The sequence below is a fragment of the Falco cherrug genome, unplaced genomic scaffold (genome assembly GCF_023634085.1).
Source record: "Falco cherrug isolate bFalChe1 unplaced genomic scaffold, bFalChe1.pri scaffold_58, whole genome shotgun sequence".
NCBI lineage: Eukaryota > Metazoa > Chordata > Aves > Falconiformes > Falconidae > Falco > Falco cherrug.
Window position 1 is genome coordinate 200,344 of NW_026599496.1, and position 19,895 is coordinate 220,238.

At 49.7% G+C, this 19,895-nt stretch overlaps 1 pseudogene; it reads right to left on the reverse strand.

Annotated features, from left to right (window-relative positions):
- Window positions 1-10,808: 10,808 nt before the first annotated feature.
- LOC129735195 (hydrocephalus-inducing protein homolog) overlaps window positions 10,809-19,895 on the reverse strand; it is a 99,208-nt pseudogene continuing 90,121 nt past the window's right edge.

A 19,895-nucleotide genomic window follows, 5' to 3' on the forward strand; every position in this document is an offset into this window, starting at 1 on the left:
CGGTTCGCAGGAGTCTTTGAAATGAGTCACTTGGCTTCACGTTCATGTGGCACCGGGCCATTTGCCTTGGTCTTCTGCCCCTTTCCTCCCCACACGAGTCATCTTGAAAGTATACTTGGAATAGCTTCTGGGCGCTACAAAGCATCTAACAGGGCTGCGCTGAATTGTAAAGGACTTCATTTCAGTAATGCAGTAACTCGCTGTCCTGTCGTATTTCATAGTAATCAATGTGCATTAATTCAGTCTCCACTGAGCATCAGTAATGAATTTCACAAACCTCACAGACTGAACTTGCATTGCCTGAAAACAGTGCACTGCTACAGTGAAAAGAGCAAGACGACAACACGGAATAAGCTGTGCTATGTTTTTATGTGCTTCTTACTTCCTTCTTCCTTTACAATAAACTATTAATAAGCCTGTAGGACGCACAAATGGAAGTATTTCTGTCTGTTGTTTATCTGCCAGTCAGTGCCACAATGGTTTCCAGTTCAGCAGAGGCCGTCAGACCGTAATGCAAGAACACGTGGGAACAGGGGCTGGCACAAGAACACCCACGCTGTACAACTGGAGCCATAAAACAGAAAACGTGCAAATCAGAAGCAGCAAGAGTAACAAATTGGAAATGTTGCCCAGCAGAAAAATTAGCAGTTCATTTATAACACAAGTGTCAATAAACCAAGAGGCACACCAGCTGTTTATTTATTTTCTGACAGTCCAATCACATGGCACATTCCCAAATGACTGCCAGACAGCAGGGAACTGCTCATTTTCCAAGAAAGGGCTACGTGGCACACAGCATTTCAGCCACCAACAGCTCACATGGCCCTAGTACTTAAGGCTTGGCCACAACTGTACTCCTTTGATTCAGGAGTGACTTCACTGAAGTCAGACTTACCCCAGGGAAGAACAGATTCAAAGCAAGAGAATTATACAAACCAACTCCCCATCAGGAAGACCCGCATCCCAGTTCACTGGGTTACCCACAGTCCCTGTGGATCGTGCAGCATCAGGGATGTAGAGGTTGTTCAAAGGCAGCACTCCTGAGCCTTCCACAATTAACACACAGATACTCTGCAGGCAAGCAACTGCAAGCCCAGCACAGGTGGCTTTACGGAACCATTTCCCAAAGCCTGCCTCTTGGCTAAGGGCTTTGCAAGGTGCTCTGCACCTCCTGACCATGCTACTGATGCATTTCTAGCTCAGCTACAGCACTCTGGCACTCCGCTGACTCACGCTCCATCAAGTATGAGCCAAAACATTCCGTTTGTACAACATTCTGGTTCTGCTGTACAATCCCCTTGTGCTCCTCACCAAGCAGCCCACATCCCTCCCCCAATGCCCTGCAAGGAGCACAAAACCCAGGTCAGCAGAAACCGCCAGGGTGTCGCTGAAGCTGTGCAGAGGACCTCGCTGGCACAGCTCCCTAATGCCACACACTCACCAGTTCAAGGGCAAGACAAGGGACAAAGTACTGGACATGAGTGCTCCTGGGGGTTCTCTCACCCTACTTCTATTTGGGGTGATGTTCATGTGTTGCTCTGCTGCTTCTCTCTAGCTGAAGAGCAGCAATTTGCCCTTCATGGGAACCGATTTACTTCCACCCCAAAAATGAATGCTCATGAATACTAATAAATCACATTTTAAAGGAAGCAGCGTCCCCTGCAAAGCCTACCTCGGTGAGGTTAAGCTCTTATGTCACTTGGGCAGTATGGAGAACTGCCCTAGGCCAAGGTCATTTTAACCTTCCATACGAATGATGTAAAACCATTTCTCAGTCCCTCCCCAAAGCAACAGATCATTTCACAAGCTCAGGGAGCCAGGGACCGCAGGGCATTTCCTCTTTAGTTTGCTACAGCCACGCTGTTTGAGGATAGGACAGGGCATTAAACTAAATCTAAGCAGCAAACAGAAGATGAGAGAACAGCTGTGCCCAAAGGGATCCTGCGCCTCTGGCCTGGCGCAGAAGCATCAGCTGGCTCAGAGCTATCCCCTAACCTCGCCTCGCCCACACAGCCACACAAAGAACCCTGCCAAGAGGCAGCAGAGTGCTGGTGCAAAGAATCAGCCTGTCTGTCTGTGTTCCCCTGTAGGACAAGGCCTCAAGGACAAGAGTCCAAGTACTGATCGCCTGATGAATAGACACTTGTTAGAACTTGCAGGGCACAAGCCCTGGGAACCAAGGAACAAGCTAACTGCAGACCCCTGAGCCGTCACAGTTGAGGAGGCAACCAGACGGACAGAGAAACAAGTAGCCAGAGAAGGGAACGGATGGCGCCGATATGTAACTTTGTTAATCAAGAAAGCCGCGTAGAAAGAAACCCCCTAATTTGGGAATAGAAATTGTTGCTATGTCAAGGTAAACTAATAAGTTCCTATTGTTCTAACGGTGTGCCTTAAGTATCAACCGATCAGTGTTTTTACGCTTAAGATTTAACCAATCAGTGTGTAATATGTAGAAGGTAGAAACGTATAATTGTAAGAAAATCACTAATAAACCAACAACTTGCTTGCATCAAGCTGTGTCCCGTCTCTTCATTCGCCGCAAATTGGTGACCCTGACGTGATCCAGTGAAGGATCTGACGTGAAGGGCTCTCGAATTGCCTAACTGAGCGACATGCAGCGAATCCCACAGAACTTTGAATGATCTGCTGAAAGGAAGCGGGAGCCGACCAGAAATCCCTCCGGAGTTGAGAGGTGAGCTGTGGGAAATCCGTAATGGGGAATCAGGCTTCGTCCCCAGAAGGAGACGTTTATGAGCTTATGAAAGGTCTCCCTAACAAACATGAGAAAAGTATTTCTGGGCATGACCTTAAAGCAATGCTTAAGTGGGTGCAAGTAAATATGCCTGCAGTGACTGCAACTACAATTTTCACGCGGGAACTTTGGGACGACACAGGGGTGAAATTGTGGGATTCTGCGACAAAAGGCGATACTGAGTCCCACCATCTGCTCTCTTCGTGGAGAGTTATTTTTGAGACTATGAAAGCACAAAAAGAAAAGGCAGAGGAAGGAGAGGAGGAGTCGCAAGCTCATATAGCCCTGTCCTTATCAGCCTCTAAATCACAGTGCTCTAAACCCCTGGGTGTCAATGCAGTGGGGTATCCGCCAGAAGACGACCCCTTTGACCCGGGACCGGTAGACCCTGAACAAGAGCCTGATTTATACCCTCCTGATCTGCGTGATGTGTGGGCAAAAATAAAGAAACAAGCCTTAAAGGAGGGGGATCTAGAAATGGCTAAAACTATAGTTGCTCCGGTCTTGTATTCTCAGGGTCGGGCAGGGGGAGCACGATGGGAGGCTCTTTCCTTTTTGGTTGTTAAAGAACTGTGCCGCACTGTTACGGAACGTGGCATTTCTTCTCCCTATTTTATAAGCCTGTTATCTTCTGTGTTTGATACTTATGTCATGCTCCTCATGATTTGAAACCTTTAGCACGATTGCTGCTAACCCCGACTCAGTACACGTTGTGGGAGTCGCACTGGAGAGGGGGACTGCAAGCACTCCTGCTCACGTACGTTAACCGTAATGATGCTGCATTAGCTGCACTGACAATAGAGCATCGTACGGGCACCGGGGCACGTGCTGATCCGGTAGCGCGGGCTCAACACTGCCCCCGTGCGGCTCTCGAGGCAATTAGAGAAGAGGCGAAAAAGGCTTTTTTCCAGGTTCCTGATGTACAAAAGCCACAAAAAGCTTTTACTAACATCACTCAGGAGTCTCGAGAACCTTATATGCAGTTTATTGATAGACTAAAACAGGCTTTGGAACATCAAGTAGATAATGCGGAAGATTGGGATATATTGCTAACAAAACTAGCTGTTGAAAATGCTAATGCCGATTGTAAAAGGCTACTGAAGTCTCTTCCCAACCCGAACCCCACTCTGGTGGAAATGGTGGAAGCATGTAACCGAATCGGTACGGTTGACCACAAGTTTGAAGCTATGGCTGCTGCTTTTGCAACGATGCATGGTGTGGGGAATTGCTATGGTTGTGGTAAGCCTGGTCATCTAAAAAGAAATTGTCTTGCTTGGGCTGTGGGGAATAAACAACAACCTCCTGGTCCTGGATTTTGTCCGAAATGTCAGAAAGGGCGTCATTATGCTAATCGATGTCGATCTAAGTATGACTTCCAGGGACAACCGACACAGGGAAACCGACCGCGGAGCGCGGGGCAGCGATGCGCGCAGACACAAGTGCCACAGCTGACATTTCAACAAGCTCGGAGAGAAGTACCGACACCTCAAGTCTCTGTCCAGCAACCTCAGGCAGCGCCGGATTGGACCTGGCAACCTCACACACAGTAACACTGCTCGATTCCTCGGTTCATTTATTATCAACAAATGTCAAAGGACCATTACCCCCTGATACACAAGCTCTGTTAATTGGTAGATCTTCCACAACATTTTTTGGTCTATTTGTTTTACCAGGTGTTATTGACTATGACAGTGTGGACGAAAGCAAAATTATGGCACGGACTCCATTTCCACCTTGTACGATAGCTCAGGGTAGTAGAATAGCGCAATTGATTCTGATTCCAGCAACGGTAAACTCTCTTATCACTGATCATCCTCCGCAGAGGAGGGGAGGTTTTGGATCTACAGGGTTACCTCACATTTTGTGGGTACAATCCATTTCTCCACAGCGACCTATGTATCAGTGTACCCTTATTTACAATGACCAACAAATAGCACTAAATGGGATCATTGACACTGGAGCTGATGTCACCGTAATTTCTCAAGCCAAATGGCCTCCGCAATGGCCGCTGACTAATGTCTCTCAGGCACTGGCTGGGATAGGGGGGACCGGTAATAGTCGTCAGAGTTTGGAACTAATTTGAATTCAAGGACCAGAGGGACATGTGGCTTCTGTTAAACCTTTTGTGCTGCCTGTCCCTATGGTTTTGTGGGGACGTGATGTATTGTCACAATGGGGAATGTCTATCCGCACACATTTTTAGATGGGGTCACTGAAGTGCACGACACCCTAAAAATAACCTGGAAATCTGATGTTCCTATTTGGGTGGATCAATGGCCCCTTCCTTTGGAAAAACTTCGCGCACTTCAAAACTTAGTCTCAGAACAACTGTCCCAAGGACACATTGTACCTTCTACTAGCCCATGGAATTGACCTGTTTTTGTTATTAAAAAACAAACTGGCAAGTGGCGCTTGCTCCATGATCTCAGAAAAATTAATGATGCTATGGAAGATATGGGAGCCCTCCAACCCGGGCTCCCGTCCCCAGCTATGATCCCTCGACATTGGCATCTGACTGTCATAGATCTTAAAGATTGCTTTTTCAGTATCCCGTTACATCCAGATGATGCCCCGAAATTTGCCTTTTCATTTCCAAGCATCACCATGCAAGCTCCGTTGCAGAGATATCAGTGGGTTGTACTGCCACAAGGTATGAAAAATAGCCCTACAATGTGTCAATGGTACGTTGCAAAAATACTCAGTCCTGTCCAAAATGCTATGCCTACTGTGTTATTGTATCATTATATGGATGACCTTTTAGTGGCAGCACAACATCACGAAGTCATGGAGAAAGCTGTAGCCCTTGTCACAGATGCCGTGAATTCGGCAGGTCTCTGTATAGCAACAGAAAAGGTCCAGAAGTTTCCCCCTTGGAAATATCTGGGCTGGCGAATAAGAGCACAAACTATTGTTCCTCAACCATTGCAGATCAATACCAATGTAAGAAACCTGCATGATGCACAAAAATTACTGGGAACAATAAATTGGGTTCGACCACTATTGGGAATTTCTAATACAGACTTGGGTCCTCTGTTTGAACTACTAAAAGGGGACACTAATCTTTGTTCTCCACGTAATCTTAACCCTGAAGCAGATACATCTCTACAAAAGGTTGCCTCAGCTATCGCTTCTCGACAGGCCCACCGATGGGCTCCTGAACTACCTTTTTACTTGATTATTTTAAACCCTGCTCGACAGCCTCATGCCCTGATATTTCAATGGGACCTTCAGAACTCAGACCCCTTGTTAATTATTGAATGGATCTTTTTACCTAACCAGCCTACAAAAACTATTTTGACACAACATGAAATGCTTGCCTCCCTGATTGTTAAAGCTAGATCACGCCTGTTAACCTTATCAGGGAAGGATTTTGTCTGTATTTGTCTACCAATAACAACAGTATACTTACAATGGCTTTATCAGCAATCAGACACCTTTGTTATGGCACTTGCCGACTATACAGGCCAAATAACTTCCCATCCACCTTCACACAAACTGTTTAACATTGACTTTCGTCTGATGTTAAAACCCAGAAGAAGCGAGCAACCCCTACAGGCACTTACTGTGTTTACAGATGGATCGGGCAAATCACATAAATCTGTTCTCCTATGGTGGGATGATCAACGGAGACGATGGGACTCGGACATAGAGACAGTCTCCGGTTCACCTCAAACAGGAGAACTGAATGCAGTTGTTCGTGTTTTCCGAAAATGGAACGTACCACTCAACCTTGTTACTGATTCCGCTTATGTTGCAGGTATTGTTAGACGAGCTGGAGCTTCTGTGCTGCGGAATGTTTCACATTCACAACTCTTTACCCTGTTACAGGAACTTGTTTTCCTTTTGGACGCTCGATCTGCACCTTGTTATGCATATTAGGTCTCACACCTCACTACCTGGTTTTCTTGCAGAAGGCAATCGACGAGCTGATCTATTGACGTTACCAGTTCAAGTACTGCCAGACCGTATTGCACAAGCTAAACGAAGTCACTCTTTTTTCCATCAAAATGCTGGAGCTCTTAAACGACAGTTTGACCTTCCTTCTCAACAAGCATCAAATATTATTGCTGTCTGTCCTGATTGTCAAAAACATTCTTTCCCATCAGTTGCTGCAGGAGTTAATCCTAGAGGATTACAAAGCCTACCGTTATGGCAAACAGATGTCACACAGTATTCTGAATTTGGTAACCTTAAATATATCCACTCCTCCATTGATACATTTTCAGGTGCCTTGTTTGCCTCGTGTCACACAGGAGAAAAGGCACGAGCTGTTCGTAGACATTTAATGCGTGCTTTTGCTACTTTGGGTATTCCCTCAGAGATCAAGACAGATAATGGTCCAGCTTATGTTTCAACAACTATAAAAACCTTTTTTGCCCTATGGGGTATAACTCATATTACTGGCATTCCTCATTCCCCCACCGGTCAATCTCTCATTGAAGGGTCTCATCAGTCTCTAAAACGTCTATTACAACAACAAAAAGGGGGAATGGGAATGGCTATTCCAGAGGAACGGTTACAGAAAGCGTTGTATGTTTTTAATTTTTTAAATTGTTCTTTAATAGATAACAACCCACCGATAGTTCGACATTTCACTGCAAATACATCTTTTGAGGCACAGGTTAAAGCCCCAGTGTTGGTCCGAGATCCAGAAACAGGTAAAATTATGGGACCATATCCTCTTGTTACATGGGGAAAAGGTTATGCTTGTGTCTCCACAGAAAAAGGACCCAGATGGATCCCAGCAAAGAATGTACGACCTTTCCGTGAACCTTTACCGCAGACAACTGATACCGACACCGACCCTACAGAATGAAATAAAAACTGCGTGAGGATTTCTGTTTTGCATTAATGTCAGGTAAACAAATTCAGGATATAGCATCTAGGTTTCGCTTTTTACAGCGCTTGGAACGGACAATATCACCCTGGATTAAACCACTTAACAAAGGTAATACGTTTGGACCAGACCAGATCCCCAGCGCACTGACGGCACCACTAGCAGATATTATCTTCCCTTACATCGACTTTCAACGACACCGTCATGAACCAGATTGGACAGCGTCTCGATTTCTACAGTTATGTTGCTATGAACACGGACCATCTTGTCGACCGTGGATCAAGATCCATTGTGAACTCTGTGATCACGATCGCTGGCGAGTTGTAAGACTAAGGGACAGATGGGGTCATTGGATGTGTTCTGAGTGTAATAATCAAATATTAAGGTTTAATCAGATACAGTGGGCTGAATGTTTTATGGGAAAACCTCTTTTGGAATTAGAGGGAGTTACAGGGTTAGGTTCTGAGATTTTGCCAAACTTAGTTTTTGCAAATTTTTTATCATTGATTGAAAGCCTAGAAGTACGGGCTATTGCACGGTTGTTGTTTCAATATATTGCATTAACAAGCAGAATTTATATTATTAACAAGAACATTATTGTAGGATTAGAGTGTGGACAATCAATTGCAGTGCCTCGGTCGTGGACAGTACGACCAGAAGAATGGCTGGTTGTAAAACGACAATGGAAAAAGAAAAAGAGAAACAAGCATTGTCAGTAATATGGATAATGATGTTCATACCTGGACCTTGGCCTATTGAAGGTAGCTCTTATCCCCCTTTTCTACCAAAGGTAAATGTTTGGGTCACATTGGCGAACTTGACTGGACAGGATACTCTGTGTCTTGCTATGGCCTCTCCAGATCAGCCTTTTTCCACCTGTCTTGTGGGCTTACCATTAGATGAATGGCCTATACTAGGGACCTTCAAAGTCTTTTTCCACCCAAAAACGTATCAAAAAATGTGACAGACAATTGGGATGTATGGATACCCCATCTCCCACTGGCCACTTTGGAACCACAAGAAATTGAACTCCTTGGTTCTGTAAAAATGGATTTTTGCATAAAATTTAACTACATGGGAAAGAATCAATCTAGGGAATGGGACGTTTCCCCTATTCATCCTGTTTTTAGAAATGCAAGTATCTGGTGTAATTACACTGCTAACAACTTGTCTAAATCTAGCAATGCTCCGCTCTTACTACCTACTGGAGTATTTTTTACTTGTGGTGATCGAGCATGGCCTGTCATTCCTTCTCATATAAAAGGAGGTCCGTGTAGCTTAGGGTGACTTTCCGTCCTGACTCCTAACACATCTATGATTTTACAACATTGCTACTCTCGAAGGACAAAGCGTGGCGTTCATGCATTTGCCTCCGATTGTGATGATAACATGCAATTTTGGTCCTTTGGCCAACGCTTTATTGCATCTCTTCTGTTGCCTGGAGCTGCTGCAGGAAAGGCTCTAGCGACATTAGATAAGCTTGGCTGTTGGCTTGCCAAACAAACTAATGCCACAAGCAGTGCCCTGTCTGGTCTTTTATTAGATGTTGATAGTGTTCGCCACGCGACATTACAAAATAGAGCTGCAACAACAGATTTTTTGCTTCTGGCACAAGGTCACGGTTGTGAAGAGTTTGAAGGGATGTGTTGCATGAACCTTTCAGATCATTCGGAATCAATTCATGCTAGCATCCAAAGATTGAAGGATGGAGTTTCTCATCTTCAACAAAGTGATACTTGGGATTGGTTAGATATTAGTGGTTGGGGCATTTCAGAATGGTTAAGTTTAGTGAAGATGATTATATATGCTTTAGTTGCGTTTTTGTTTGTTTTATTACTTACACCTTGTCTTTTACAATGCTTACAAAAATTAATAACTCATTCGATTTCAGGGTTCTTTTTGTGCAACAGGAAGGGGGAGATGTAGGACAAGGCCTCAAGGACAAGAGTCCAAGTACTGATAGCCTGATGAGTAGAGACTTGTTAGAACTTGTAGGGCACAAGCCCTGGGAACCAAGGAACAAGCTAACTGCAGACCCCTGAGCCGTCACAGTTGAGGAGGCAACCAGACGGACAGAGAAACAAGTAGCCAGAGAAGGGAACGGATGGCGCCGATATGTAACTTTGTTAATCAAGAAAGCCGCGTAGAAAGAAACCCCCTAATTTGGGTATAGAAATTGTTGCTATGTCAAGGTAAACTAATAAGTTCCTATTGTTCTAACGGTGTGCCTTAAATATCAACCAATCCGTGTTTTTTACACTAAGATTTAACCAATCAGTGTGTAATATGTAGAAGGTAGAAACATATGTAATTGTAAGAAAATCACTAATAAATGGACAACTTGCTTGCATCAAGCTGTGTCCCGTCTCTTCATTTGCTGCAGCACCTTACCATCCAGACTGGGTGGAAGCAGCTCCCCAGTGTGGCTCAGTGCCCTTTCGTCCTCCACAGCCGCCATCCGGTTGTATTCCAGGGCCACATTGCCCGTGTTGGACAGTATGGAACTGAAAAGCAAGAAGGAGGAGTGAAAAGACAATGACCAATAAATACAAAGCAAGTAGAAAAGTAACACTGTATGGTGAGCTTCTGGTACCCCTTCCTTGATGCTCAGGAGTATCTTTGTCCCCAGGTAACTCTGCCACGTCTAGACCACTGCCCTGGGCTGCCCCGAGACAAAGTGTTTCAAAGTTTGGAGGTTAAAGAGGAAAGGGCAGGCATGGTGCCCAGGAGACTTAATCCAAGGGTCTTATTCAGTTTGACATTATTTTGACTGCAAACTTGCCCTTGAGCAGATGAGGACAGGCAACACGCAATGGAAGCAAACCCATGGTTGTTGTCAGCAGAAAGGCATGGCAGAATCGAACCTTTCCTGGCACGTCTTGGCAGGATGGCGGCCACCATCTCCTGCTTGGCTTTACGTGCAGATACGCAGGCCCCAGCACCCTGCCAGGACTTGGACAGGATGAAACAATACATGACTTGTTTAAAGAGAAGAACAGCAGGTGAGACTGAACACAAAGCCCTAGAAGGGACTCGAGTCCACATGTGAGGCATCTCCAGGCGCCCAGGATGTGTGGAAGCTGAAACCTCAGAACCAGCAGGCAGCAGCACACACACCCCTGCCCCCACCCCCCGCCAGGCCTAACCACCCAGTTAGAAATTAGAAGAGGTTTATTAAGTGGCCAAGCAATAAACACGTCAGTGGGGTTTTTTTGCCTTTATTGGCACTTTATTGCCTTTATTTTCGCCAGACCACGAGTAGAAGGAGAAGCAGAGGCCACCAGAGAGCACGGCACGGCTCCGGCGAAGCAGGCACCAGGTCAGCCCTGGGCAAAGGCAGCTCCCACGCACGGGTCCCTGCCTGGCCTCTGGCTCTCACGTGAATGTCCTCATCTGGAAGAGCAAGGTCTCCTTGAACTTCCTTGAATCGTGTCCGTATCCAGCTTGAGCTCAGCGTAGTCGACAACAGCACTGAGGCAAAGCTCCACCTCACGGCTGCTCTCCTCCAGGACAGTGTGAGCTGGTTCTGGGTCTGTCTCGATCACCTCCAAACAGGAAAGGGAAGAATCACTGAGCAGAGCCTAGAAAGCCCGGCTGAGCAAGAGGAGGCTTTTGGCCTCCAAGATCAGCCACGTACAGGGGCTAGAAAGGACCATTCCCATTTATTTCCCCGGGAAGGTGATAAAATTTAACCCTTCCATTACAGTGTTTGTTTCTACCGACTGAACACCATAATCACCACCACGACTGAGAGTACACCCATGGGGACAATGACCGGGTCATAGGTACCTCTCCCTGTGTTTCAACCCTGTAGAGTGTCAGACCTTTTTCATGGCCCGCTACAGATCCAGCAGGCCTCTAAATTAGGATTAAGTTCCCCTGTGGGAGGTCTGTGGATGGAGAACCCCAAGACTGAACAAAACCAGAAAGCACCTTTTCCCTCTTGTCTTAGCGGGAGGTGCTTTCCAGACACCATGTGTGGGGCAACAGCCACGCTGGTGAGGGCTGGGGATGGGCATTTTGGAATGGGGACGAACTCACTAGGAAAGCCTCCGAGTGCTGCTGCTGACGGGGAAGAAGTGTGGTTTACAGGTCTTAAAAAGGCTCAGAAACTAGGGAGGAACCGTCACTCCAGGTATGTGTGTGTGGCAGTTTCTGGAGCGATGCTTCTCCAGACTGCTGCACGACTGCCACGCAGCGCCCGGGCTGCTCCACAATGAGACATCCCACACAACATGGGCACCACCACCAAAATCTCTGCTATCGGTGTAGGCAGAGCTGACAGCTCACCCACCATGTGCCGGTGGGCTGGCCAGCGCACACACAAGAGCACTAGTGTGGCTCTCCACTCCAAAACAAGAGTCAGAGTGCAGCGTCTTAAACTCCCTGTTGGTGACAAGGCACTGAATTTGATGAAGAAATTTTAACACCACAAAACGTGATAAAATCGTAAAATGTGCCCTCCCGTTCAAACAGGTTGCAACACTTCAGCTTTTGGCAGAGACCGGTAGTTTGCATGTGGCTAAACGTGTCTTGTCAAAAGACCTCCCCATTTTGTGTTGGTGTCACAGGTCACTGCATCTGCCTCTCCCCCAAAACGCACTGCGGGTGAACCTCACGGATGGATTAAACGTCAGGAGGATGCAGGAGCTGCTCAGCCAGCAGAGATGGTGGCCTGCCAGGGTTTTTTTGTAGCAGCTCCGTTAGCTTTTCCTGTTTGCGTTTCTTACCTTCTTCTTCACAGGCCACGTGGCTCCTGGGCCCCTCATGGTGGTATCCACCCACTTGATGGTGCGCAGGCAGTCATCCCAGTCTTTAATCTGCTCCGGCGGCAGCGCGAAGGTGATCCTAGCCACCTTGCACTTCACAGGGTGCATTTTGAAGGTGACCGCGACATCCGATTTCAAGGTCACTGTGATGGCCTTAGCACAGCCAGCATGGAGGTGTCCCACCTAGGGAGAACCAGAGAGCCAAGACCTAACTGGAATCACTAGCAAGGGCAGGACTGACAGCAAAGAGATCGATGTGGTGAGCAGCTGTGCCAGGAATCTGCCTCTTACCGTGTATTCATCTGAGGTTTGACAGAGGAAAATACAAAAGATGCCACCTCCCGTAACACTGAGCCTTTTCTGTGGGGTTGACAGCCCCGCGCCAGCTAAGCCAGGGATTGCAGCTCCTTTGTGGCACTGAAACAGGCTCTCACCGGTACGTGGTGACTCCCTGCCAGCTCCTGGGAACCCGCCGGGCAGGGCTGGAGCAATGGGAAAAGGCAGAGCCATCCAAACTCACCTTGGGGGAGAAGTGAAATGGGGTGTCTGCCAGCCACTCAAACCGCATCGCCTCCGTCCTGCTGCGGTTGGTGATGGTGAAGGTCACGCTGTAGGGTTTCCCAATGTGACAGTCCCCAAACGGGATGTGATTCACTCTGGCAGCTGCTAGGAATGAGAGCAGGAGGTCTCAGTGTGCCTGAGGTCCATCCACCCCCCTCACATCCACAGAGACAGGCGTGGCCAACTCTTCCTTGCTCCAAGCCTTCCTCCCTGGGGAGACGCAGTTCCCCATCCTCCCGCTTCCATGGAAGCGCCCTGCCACATGCCTAAACCCGTGGCTGTGGCTGTGCAGAGCCACGCAGCACAGCATGCACTGCCCCTCTGCACAGAGCCAGCATGCTCCCAGACCGCCAGGTCAGGGGGTGACAGCACAGGCTGCGTATATCGAGGGCACAAATCATTAGGCACAGGCTTCATCTCCATAGCATACCATGGGCTGGCAGCCCTCCTTTTGGAGATACCCAGCTGAACGTGGGTATCTCTGACCCTTCCCTGCTAGCCTGCAAGCTTCTCCCTTGACAGAAGATCTTCTCTTCTGCTCTCAAGCTGCCTCTTAAGCCTCTGCAGGCTACAAAAGGCAGCAGGATCTGGCTGCTGAAGCTGGACCGCAGGTGCGCGGCACAGGGTGAGCAGAAACGTCTGTTTTCCTGTTCCTTGATCCACCTGGGCAGCCTTTCCTCTCTTACCCTCAATTACGTCTTCCTCTAGATTGCCCTCAGCATTCTCCTCCTCCTCACTGTCTGCCACCAGTCCGTGGATGTTATCTAGCGTGAAGTCATCCTCGTAGCCTTCGCCCACCAGCTGAATGTCGGTCTCCTCATACGGGTTGTTCACCACTGACAGGTGGATCCTGCCTTCCACACGTTGGGCCAGGGTGGGTTTGAAAAGCACGTCAAACTCTGCTAATTCCCCACGGAGCAGGACCAGGAGAGCGGTGTGAGGCTTTCTCTCTGCACAGCAATGGAATCAGCGACAAGTGATACAGCTGTACCGCTGAAATATTTCCGTGGGGCGTAAGGGGCTGAAACCCAGCTGCCTCCAAGCACAGGTTCTCCCACCAATGGTGCCAGACCCTCCTCCTATGTTCACAAGGCTACGACAGCACCACGCGTATCACTGCTGAAGTGTCTTAAACACAGGTTAACACCCAGCGCTCACTCAAACTGCAGTCAGTCAGCTCCTGCCACACGTAAAGCTGAGCCAAAGAATGGGTTTGGCTTCTGTTGGCTGGCTGTGGGCTCAGGGGCTGCCTCCATTCAGGCTGCTACTCTCACACGCAGCAAAGACCTCAGATAGTCCGCTGAAGTGGTGATAGGCCCCCGCAACTCAACCCACCATGTCCAGAGGAACAGAAAAAACTTCCAACCACTTTCTAGGAGGAAGCCCTGCGCAGAGTCCACATGAGAAGCTGGGGGTACAGAGAGCCCCAGCAAAGAAACAACATCTAACATTTGGCGGCTGCTTGGCCAAGCCAAGAGCAGGGCACACATTTCTCCCCTGTGTGGATGACCGCGCTTCACGCTTACTGGATTTACGTCCTGCAGGAGAGTCCTCCTTCACGCCCCCAGCTTGGTAGACGCACTGTGTGGTGGGCCTGGCTTTCAAGAAGAAAACTCCCGCTTCATCCAACAGGTCTATCGTCAACTGAGAAAAAGGAACACAGAGCACAACCACACTGGTGTGGGTACAGGGTGACACGTGGGTTGGCACCGTACTGGTGCTGGTCCAGCACGGGGCATCCAGCATGCTTCTCCGCTTCAAACACAGCTCGTAGCTAAACTTACAAAGTTCAAGTAAAACTAGACAGAAAAAAGAAGTGTTCAGAGGCGCTGGGATACAAAAGTAATGAACAGAATTTTTCATTAAAGTGTAGTAAAATGGGATCAAATACAATCTAATGCAACTAGGACATCACACGTGCCCACCCGAGAATCAAAGCGTGAGAAGAGAGATGGGGGGAAAACACCCCACCAACTTTCTTGCGTTGTATTTAACTGAAAAGGATAGGCTAGTCAGAAAAATCGCATTTCCAAGAGGAACTCTCTTCCTGGAAATTACAAGTCATTCATTTGCTTAAAAAGAATTTGAGAGCTGTTTCCAGGTCTGCCATGCTTCCTGGGACCTTTTCTCCACGAGACAAGCACTTGTTCCCAGACCAGAGCATTTCCTGAGCAGGTCCTCACCTGGACAGGTAGGGTGCCACCATTACGAAGGACCAGAGGGAGTTTTTGTGAATCACCCAGCAACAGCTTCTTAAAGACCAGCAGAGGGTTCCCTCTCTTACTGTGAAGTACCGGGCGCAGGACTGTCACCCGAGGCAGAGTCCCATCTCCACTGACACGGAAGGTCAGGCTTTGCGCTTTAATTGCTGCAGGGCTGCAGGAAAGGCAGAGGAGAAATCATGACGGCTGGCACTAACCAATTTCCCACCTGGCAAGCAACAAAGCAGGGGCCACCCACTGCATTTCCCCTGGCTGGTGCTCCTGTACCCCACGACACAGGTCTCCTCCACCCCCCTCCTCCCAGTCCGATCAGGGCCATTCACAAGAGCTCTGAAGAGCCAGAGCCTTCCAGAGTAGCAGTTAAAGAACATGTCACTGAATCGAATCGTGCAGCACAGCAGGTAAATAATGAGGCGACAGGTGAGACATGGCAAATTCACTGGCTGCGATGATATGAGACACATGCAAAAAGCACGAGCGCAGCATGGAAATAGTATAAAAGCAAGAAGGGAAAAATAAATAGCACCATCAGTAATGATTATTTCCAAGGACGCTAAAAAAGGAATTGCGTACTAGAGCAGAAAGCTGACTTGTCCTGACTCAGCCACTAAACGGCTGGGGAAGAGCCGGTCAGGGCCCTGGTACACACGTCCCAGGACAGGGGAACTGGGCTCCTCTTTTAAAAGGGCTCCAGTCGCTCCTTTGACAGAGACTAGCTTAACATACCCCAGGTAATCACATACAATCATCTCATTTTAACAGAAACAAGGAGGAAATAACGCACGCTGGCTGGCTGGCACAGAAACGGCTTCATCTAAACCTTTGTCCTTGGAAAGCCCCAGCTCAACTGTTGCACATCTCCATTTCTTTCGGATTCACTAACTCCCAGTTGGCTGCCAAATGCTGCACTGTCTTCACAGTCACTCGAGGCTAAGCTATACCCCCTTCTCCTTCTACTCTGTCTAGTAGTTACCGCCTCCTCCATTCTCTAATGCTAAGCACTCTGCCTAAGGCTACTGAGAGCATCAGGGTTAACAAGAGGTCGGGGTCCTCCCAGAGGAGGGGCAGCCATCAGGCAGGTCCCCCTGCCCAGATTTCACAGGGGGAGTTACCTCGCCAGGACATCGAGGGAAGCCTCAAAAGTGCACTGGTAGCTCTGCATCATCTGTGGAGTGAAGGTCACCGTAGCAAAGGCGTGGGAGCAGCTGGGCACGCACATCCGAACGGGATCCACCTTGAAAATGTCCCTGATGGGGCTGTGAAACTTGGGGGAACCCACAGAGCCCTGTTAGGAGGAAACATCCTTCGGTGTTTCTTACGCAGTCTTATTCTTATATGCGTCACCGGGAACAGCCCCAGACAGCGTGTCTCCCTTCCTGCTTGCCCTGGGCAGGCTCCTTCCATCGCAGGGGGTGACTCCAAAGCGGTGCTGACCTTGCACAGGGAGCCCAGGAGCGCAAAAGCTGGCTTTGAGCACTGGGCAGCCACCCCAGCACACAAGGGAGGGGGGCACTGCACGGAAACCCCGCGACTAACCTCAAACTGGCCTTTAAAGAGAAGGAAAAGGCCAGGGAGCCTGAGGGAATGGTCTGCTTTGAGCCCAGGCACGTCAGGCCAGTAAAGGCCCCCTCCGAGCGGGCTTCCAAGAGATGTGCAGAAGGGTTTGGGTCTCCCACCAAAGACCCAGAGCGGCGAGCCAAAGCCTTGCTCGAGACGTGCCAAATTCAGAACTGCCACCCTGGCACTGCTGCTCCCCCCTGCAGCCTGACCTGCACGGAGCTGGACTAGTGCGGGCAAGAGGAAGCAGCGAGTCTGGAGAACAAGGCAGCGCAGCCTGTAAAGAGCAACGGTCACCCTGGCCTCTTGTTCTTACCTCACCGGCGATGGGTTTGATGGAAAGGACCACATTGCAGGGGACTTTGTTGACGTTGTGGATCTTGAAGCGAGCTGTGGCCCGGTGCCCAACCCGAACATCGGTGAAGATAAACTTGTTCTCATCTCTGACATACACACCCTTGTCTCGCACCGTCTGCGGGGTCTGGCAGAGGTTGACGTTGCTGCAGATTCGGTGCTCCTCAAAGATGGACTCGATGTCATCAACCACAAATGCTGCGAGCAGAGCAGAGGGAGGGCTGAATGCTGAATTCCTGATGAATTTCTCGGGACCCTGCTGGCCTCTCGGAAGGCTTGATAAACCCTTTTTGCCCAGGTCACTGCAAAACCCAGCCTTGGGCAGGGAGTCGGCTGCGAGGATGGAGCTCAGTCCCAGTCAAGGAGTACTGCTTTCCTTTTATCCTTCCATGCATCCCTCCCAGCCTCTCCCCGCTGGCTGACTTGAAAAGAACTGGAACCTCTGAGGATTTTAGGGTTTAGCTTCAAGGTCAGGGCGCCTCTCTAACCAAGCAGTAAGTTCAGGTGCTGACCAGCAGCAGGTCTGGCTGCGGGAACCTGTGGACGGGGCGTACCTGGGAGGCAGGACTCAGCCAGCAGGGTATAGGGGATGCCGAGGGGATTGTCCTGGGGGTCTCTGTCACTGATATCGATGCGCAGGTGCTCCTCGCACGTCCCCAGTGATTCCGCAGAGCAATCCACCGTGATCATCTGCTGGCCCCCAGGAGGGATGGAACCAAAGCCAGGGTACACCGTGAACATGCCTAGAGTGATGCGAGCCTGCAGAAAGAGTCCCAGGAGAAGGCTGATGTCCAGCAGCCCAGCCTTGAGCATCCCCAGCAAGGAGTACGCCACTCCTCAACCTCCAGCCAGGCCGAGCCCCCAGTCCCAGGGCAGGGAGGGATGACTGCACGGCCCAGAGGCAGCCCCAGGACGAGAGGGACAAGCCAGGAGGAGAGGAACAAGCAAGCCAGGAGGAGAGGGACAAGCCAGGAGGAGAGGGACAAGCCAGGAGGAGCTGCAGGCCTGTCCTGGCTGGCACACAGGAAGGAGTTTGGGTGTAAAAGGTGAAGGTGCTAGCTGGGATCCTCCAGCCTCAGGGGTAAAACAGGAGAGCAGAAATAACTGTGAGAAGTGACGGGAGGGAAGAGAGGGGACTGGGAAGACGAAAACACAAGGTCAGCTGGTATCTATGGAGTGGGACTTCAAACAGGAACGTGCCCACATCTGTGGTATTCACAGACCTATTTTGGCTAGCAGCCACCAAACACGGGACCTGCTCCTCTCTCTTGACCCCACAACTCCAAGTCTGAGCCGGAGCACGGGACTGTCAGTGCAACTGAACAGCTCCTGTCTCTGCTTGTGGCTGGGAGATGACGGACCTCCATCGTGCAGACCATGTCCCATCCCACGGTGATGAGTCCCCATCAGCGTCCTCCCACAGCACCCGCAGCAGTGTGTCTTGGGGAGCGGGAGCCACCCACCTGCATGAAGGGGCTGGCAACCTTCTGCAGCGAGCGCTTGCTTTTCTTGGCTGAGGAAGTCCTTTGGTGTAAGTTCTCACTCTTGCCAGAGTGGGCAGATTTCATTTGACATCCACTAAGAGGAGAAAGCAGAAACATCCATCATGCTGAGCCCCCACCCCGTCTTCTCTGAAGCCAAAGCTGACCTTCCCCTCCCCACCGAGGAAAGCCTCCCTGCCCCTCGCAGCCCCCGGCGGCACCTCCTGCAGCTTACGGACAGCTCAGCTGTATCACCAGCTTTGCCCGACACACGGGGACACTGAGGCATTTTTCCACTCCCTGTTCACAAGCAGGTGACGTGAACTGGACAATAACCCAGGTGTCTGGGCTGCCTGTCACACACCAGCCATGCTGTCGTGCCTCCTCAGGCAGGGCAGGTGGTGCAGGTCTTCTCTCACCTTTTCTCTTGCAATCGGGATGCGTCCTGGTCTGCTCGGTAGATGAGGAATTTAAAGTCAAGGCTGCCTTTGTTCTCCAGCATGAAGGTGCAGGTTTTCCTGCTGCCCTTCACCATGGCACCGAAGCTGATGAGCGAGGCGGGGTGAATGCTGTACTTGCTGAACACAGCTTTCGCCGACACCCTCACTGGGATGACGGCGACGGTCTCGCCTCCTCCGCAGATGCTGGGCTCCATCACCTGCAGCCAGAGGAGGGCTTGGTAAAACCAGCAAAGAGGCCAGCCTCTGACTCTGTTCCCTGATCCCACCCCAGGTCCCCACCAGCTCATCCTCCCTGTTTCAACGCCTCCTCCGGAGCCAGACTTTCAGCTCCGCTTAGGAAGCATCACAAATGTTTTCTGAGACATTGCTGTCACCTACGAGAATTACCCAGCTAAAGCCCTCCTTCCAGAAGGCACCTGTCCTGCTCACGCTCCCAAGACGTGCTGTGCCACCACTGCCTGGCTGGGGCAGCTCACCTGGTAGTGCAGGATGGGTTTGTCCTCGATATTCACTTCCGTCTTGGGGTGGAAGAACACCTGGACCTGCACAGGGCGCCCGGAGGCAGCCAGCAGGCCCTTCTGCGGCTGGATAGTGAAGTGGCTTGCCAGGTCTGGTATGGTGGTGCCTGCAGCTTTCAGCTGGAAACTGGGGAGAAAGGGAAGGAACAAAGACCTCTGCAGTTAAAAGTACAAGTGCCACCAGCACAGCCAGGACTTGACATAAGACCATAAAAAAATTAAAAGGGAATGAGTCCAGCTCTGCTTGGGGAATCTCAGATCTTGACAGAGTGCAGACCATCATGAGTGTTGCAAACTAACCTCGACACCCAATTTTCTCATCCCCTCCTTTAAAGAGTCATAAAGAGAAAGGAGCTGCCCCTCAGAGGAAGGCAATGGAT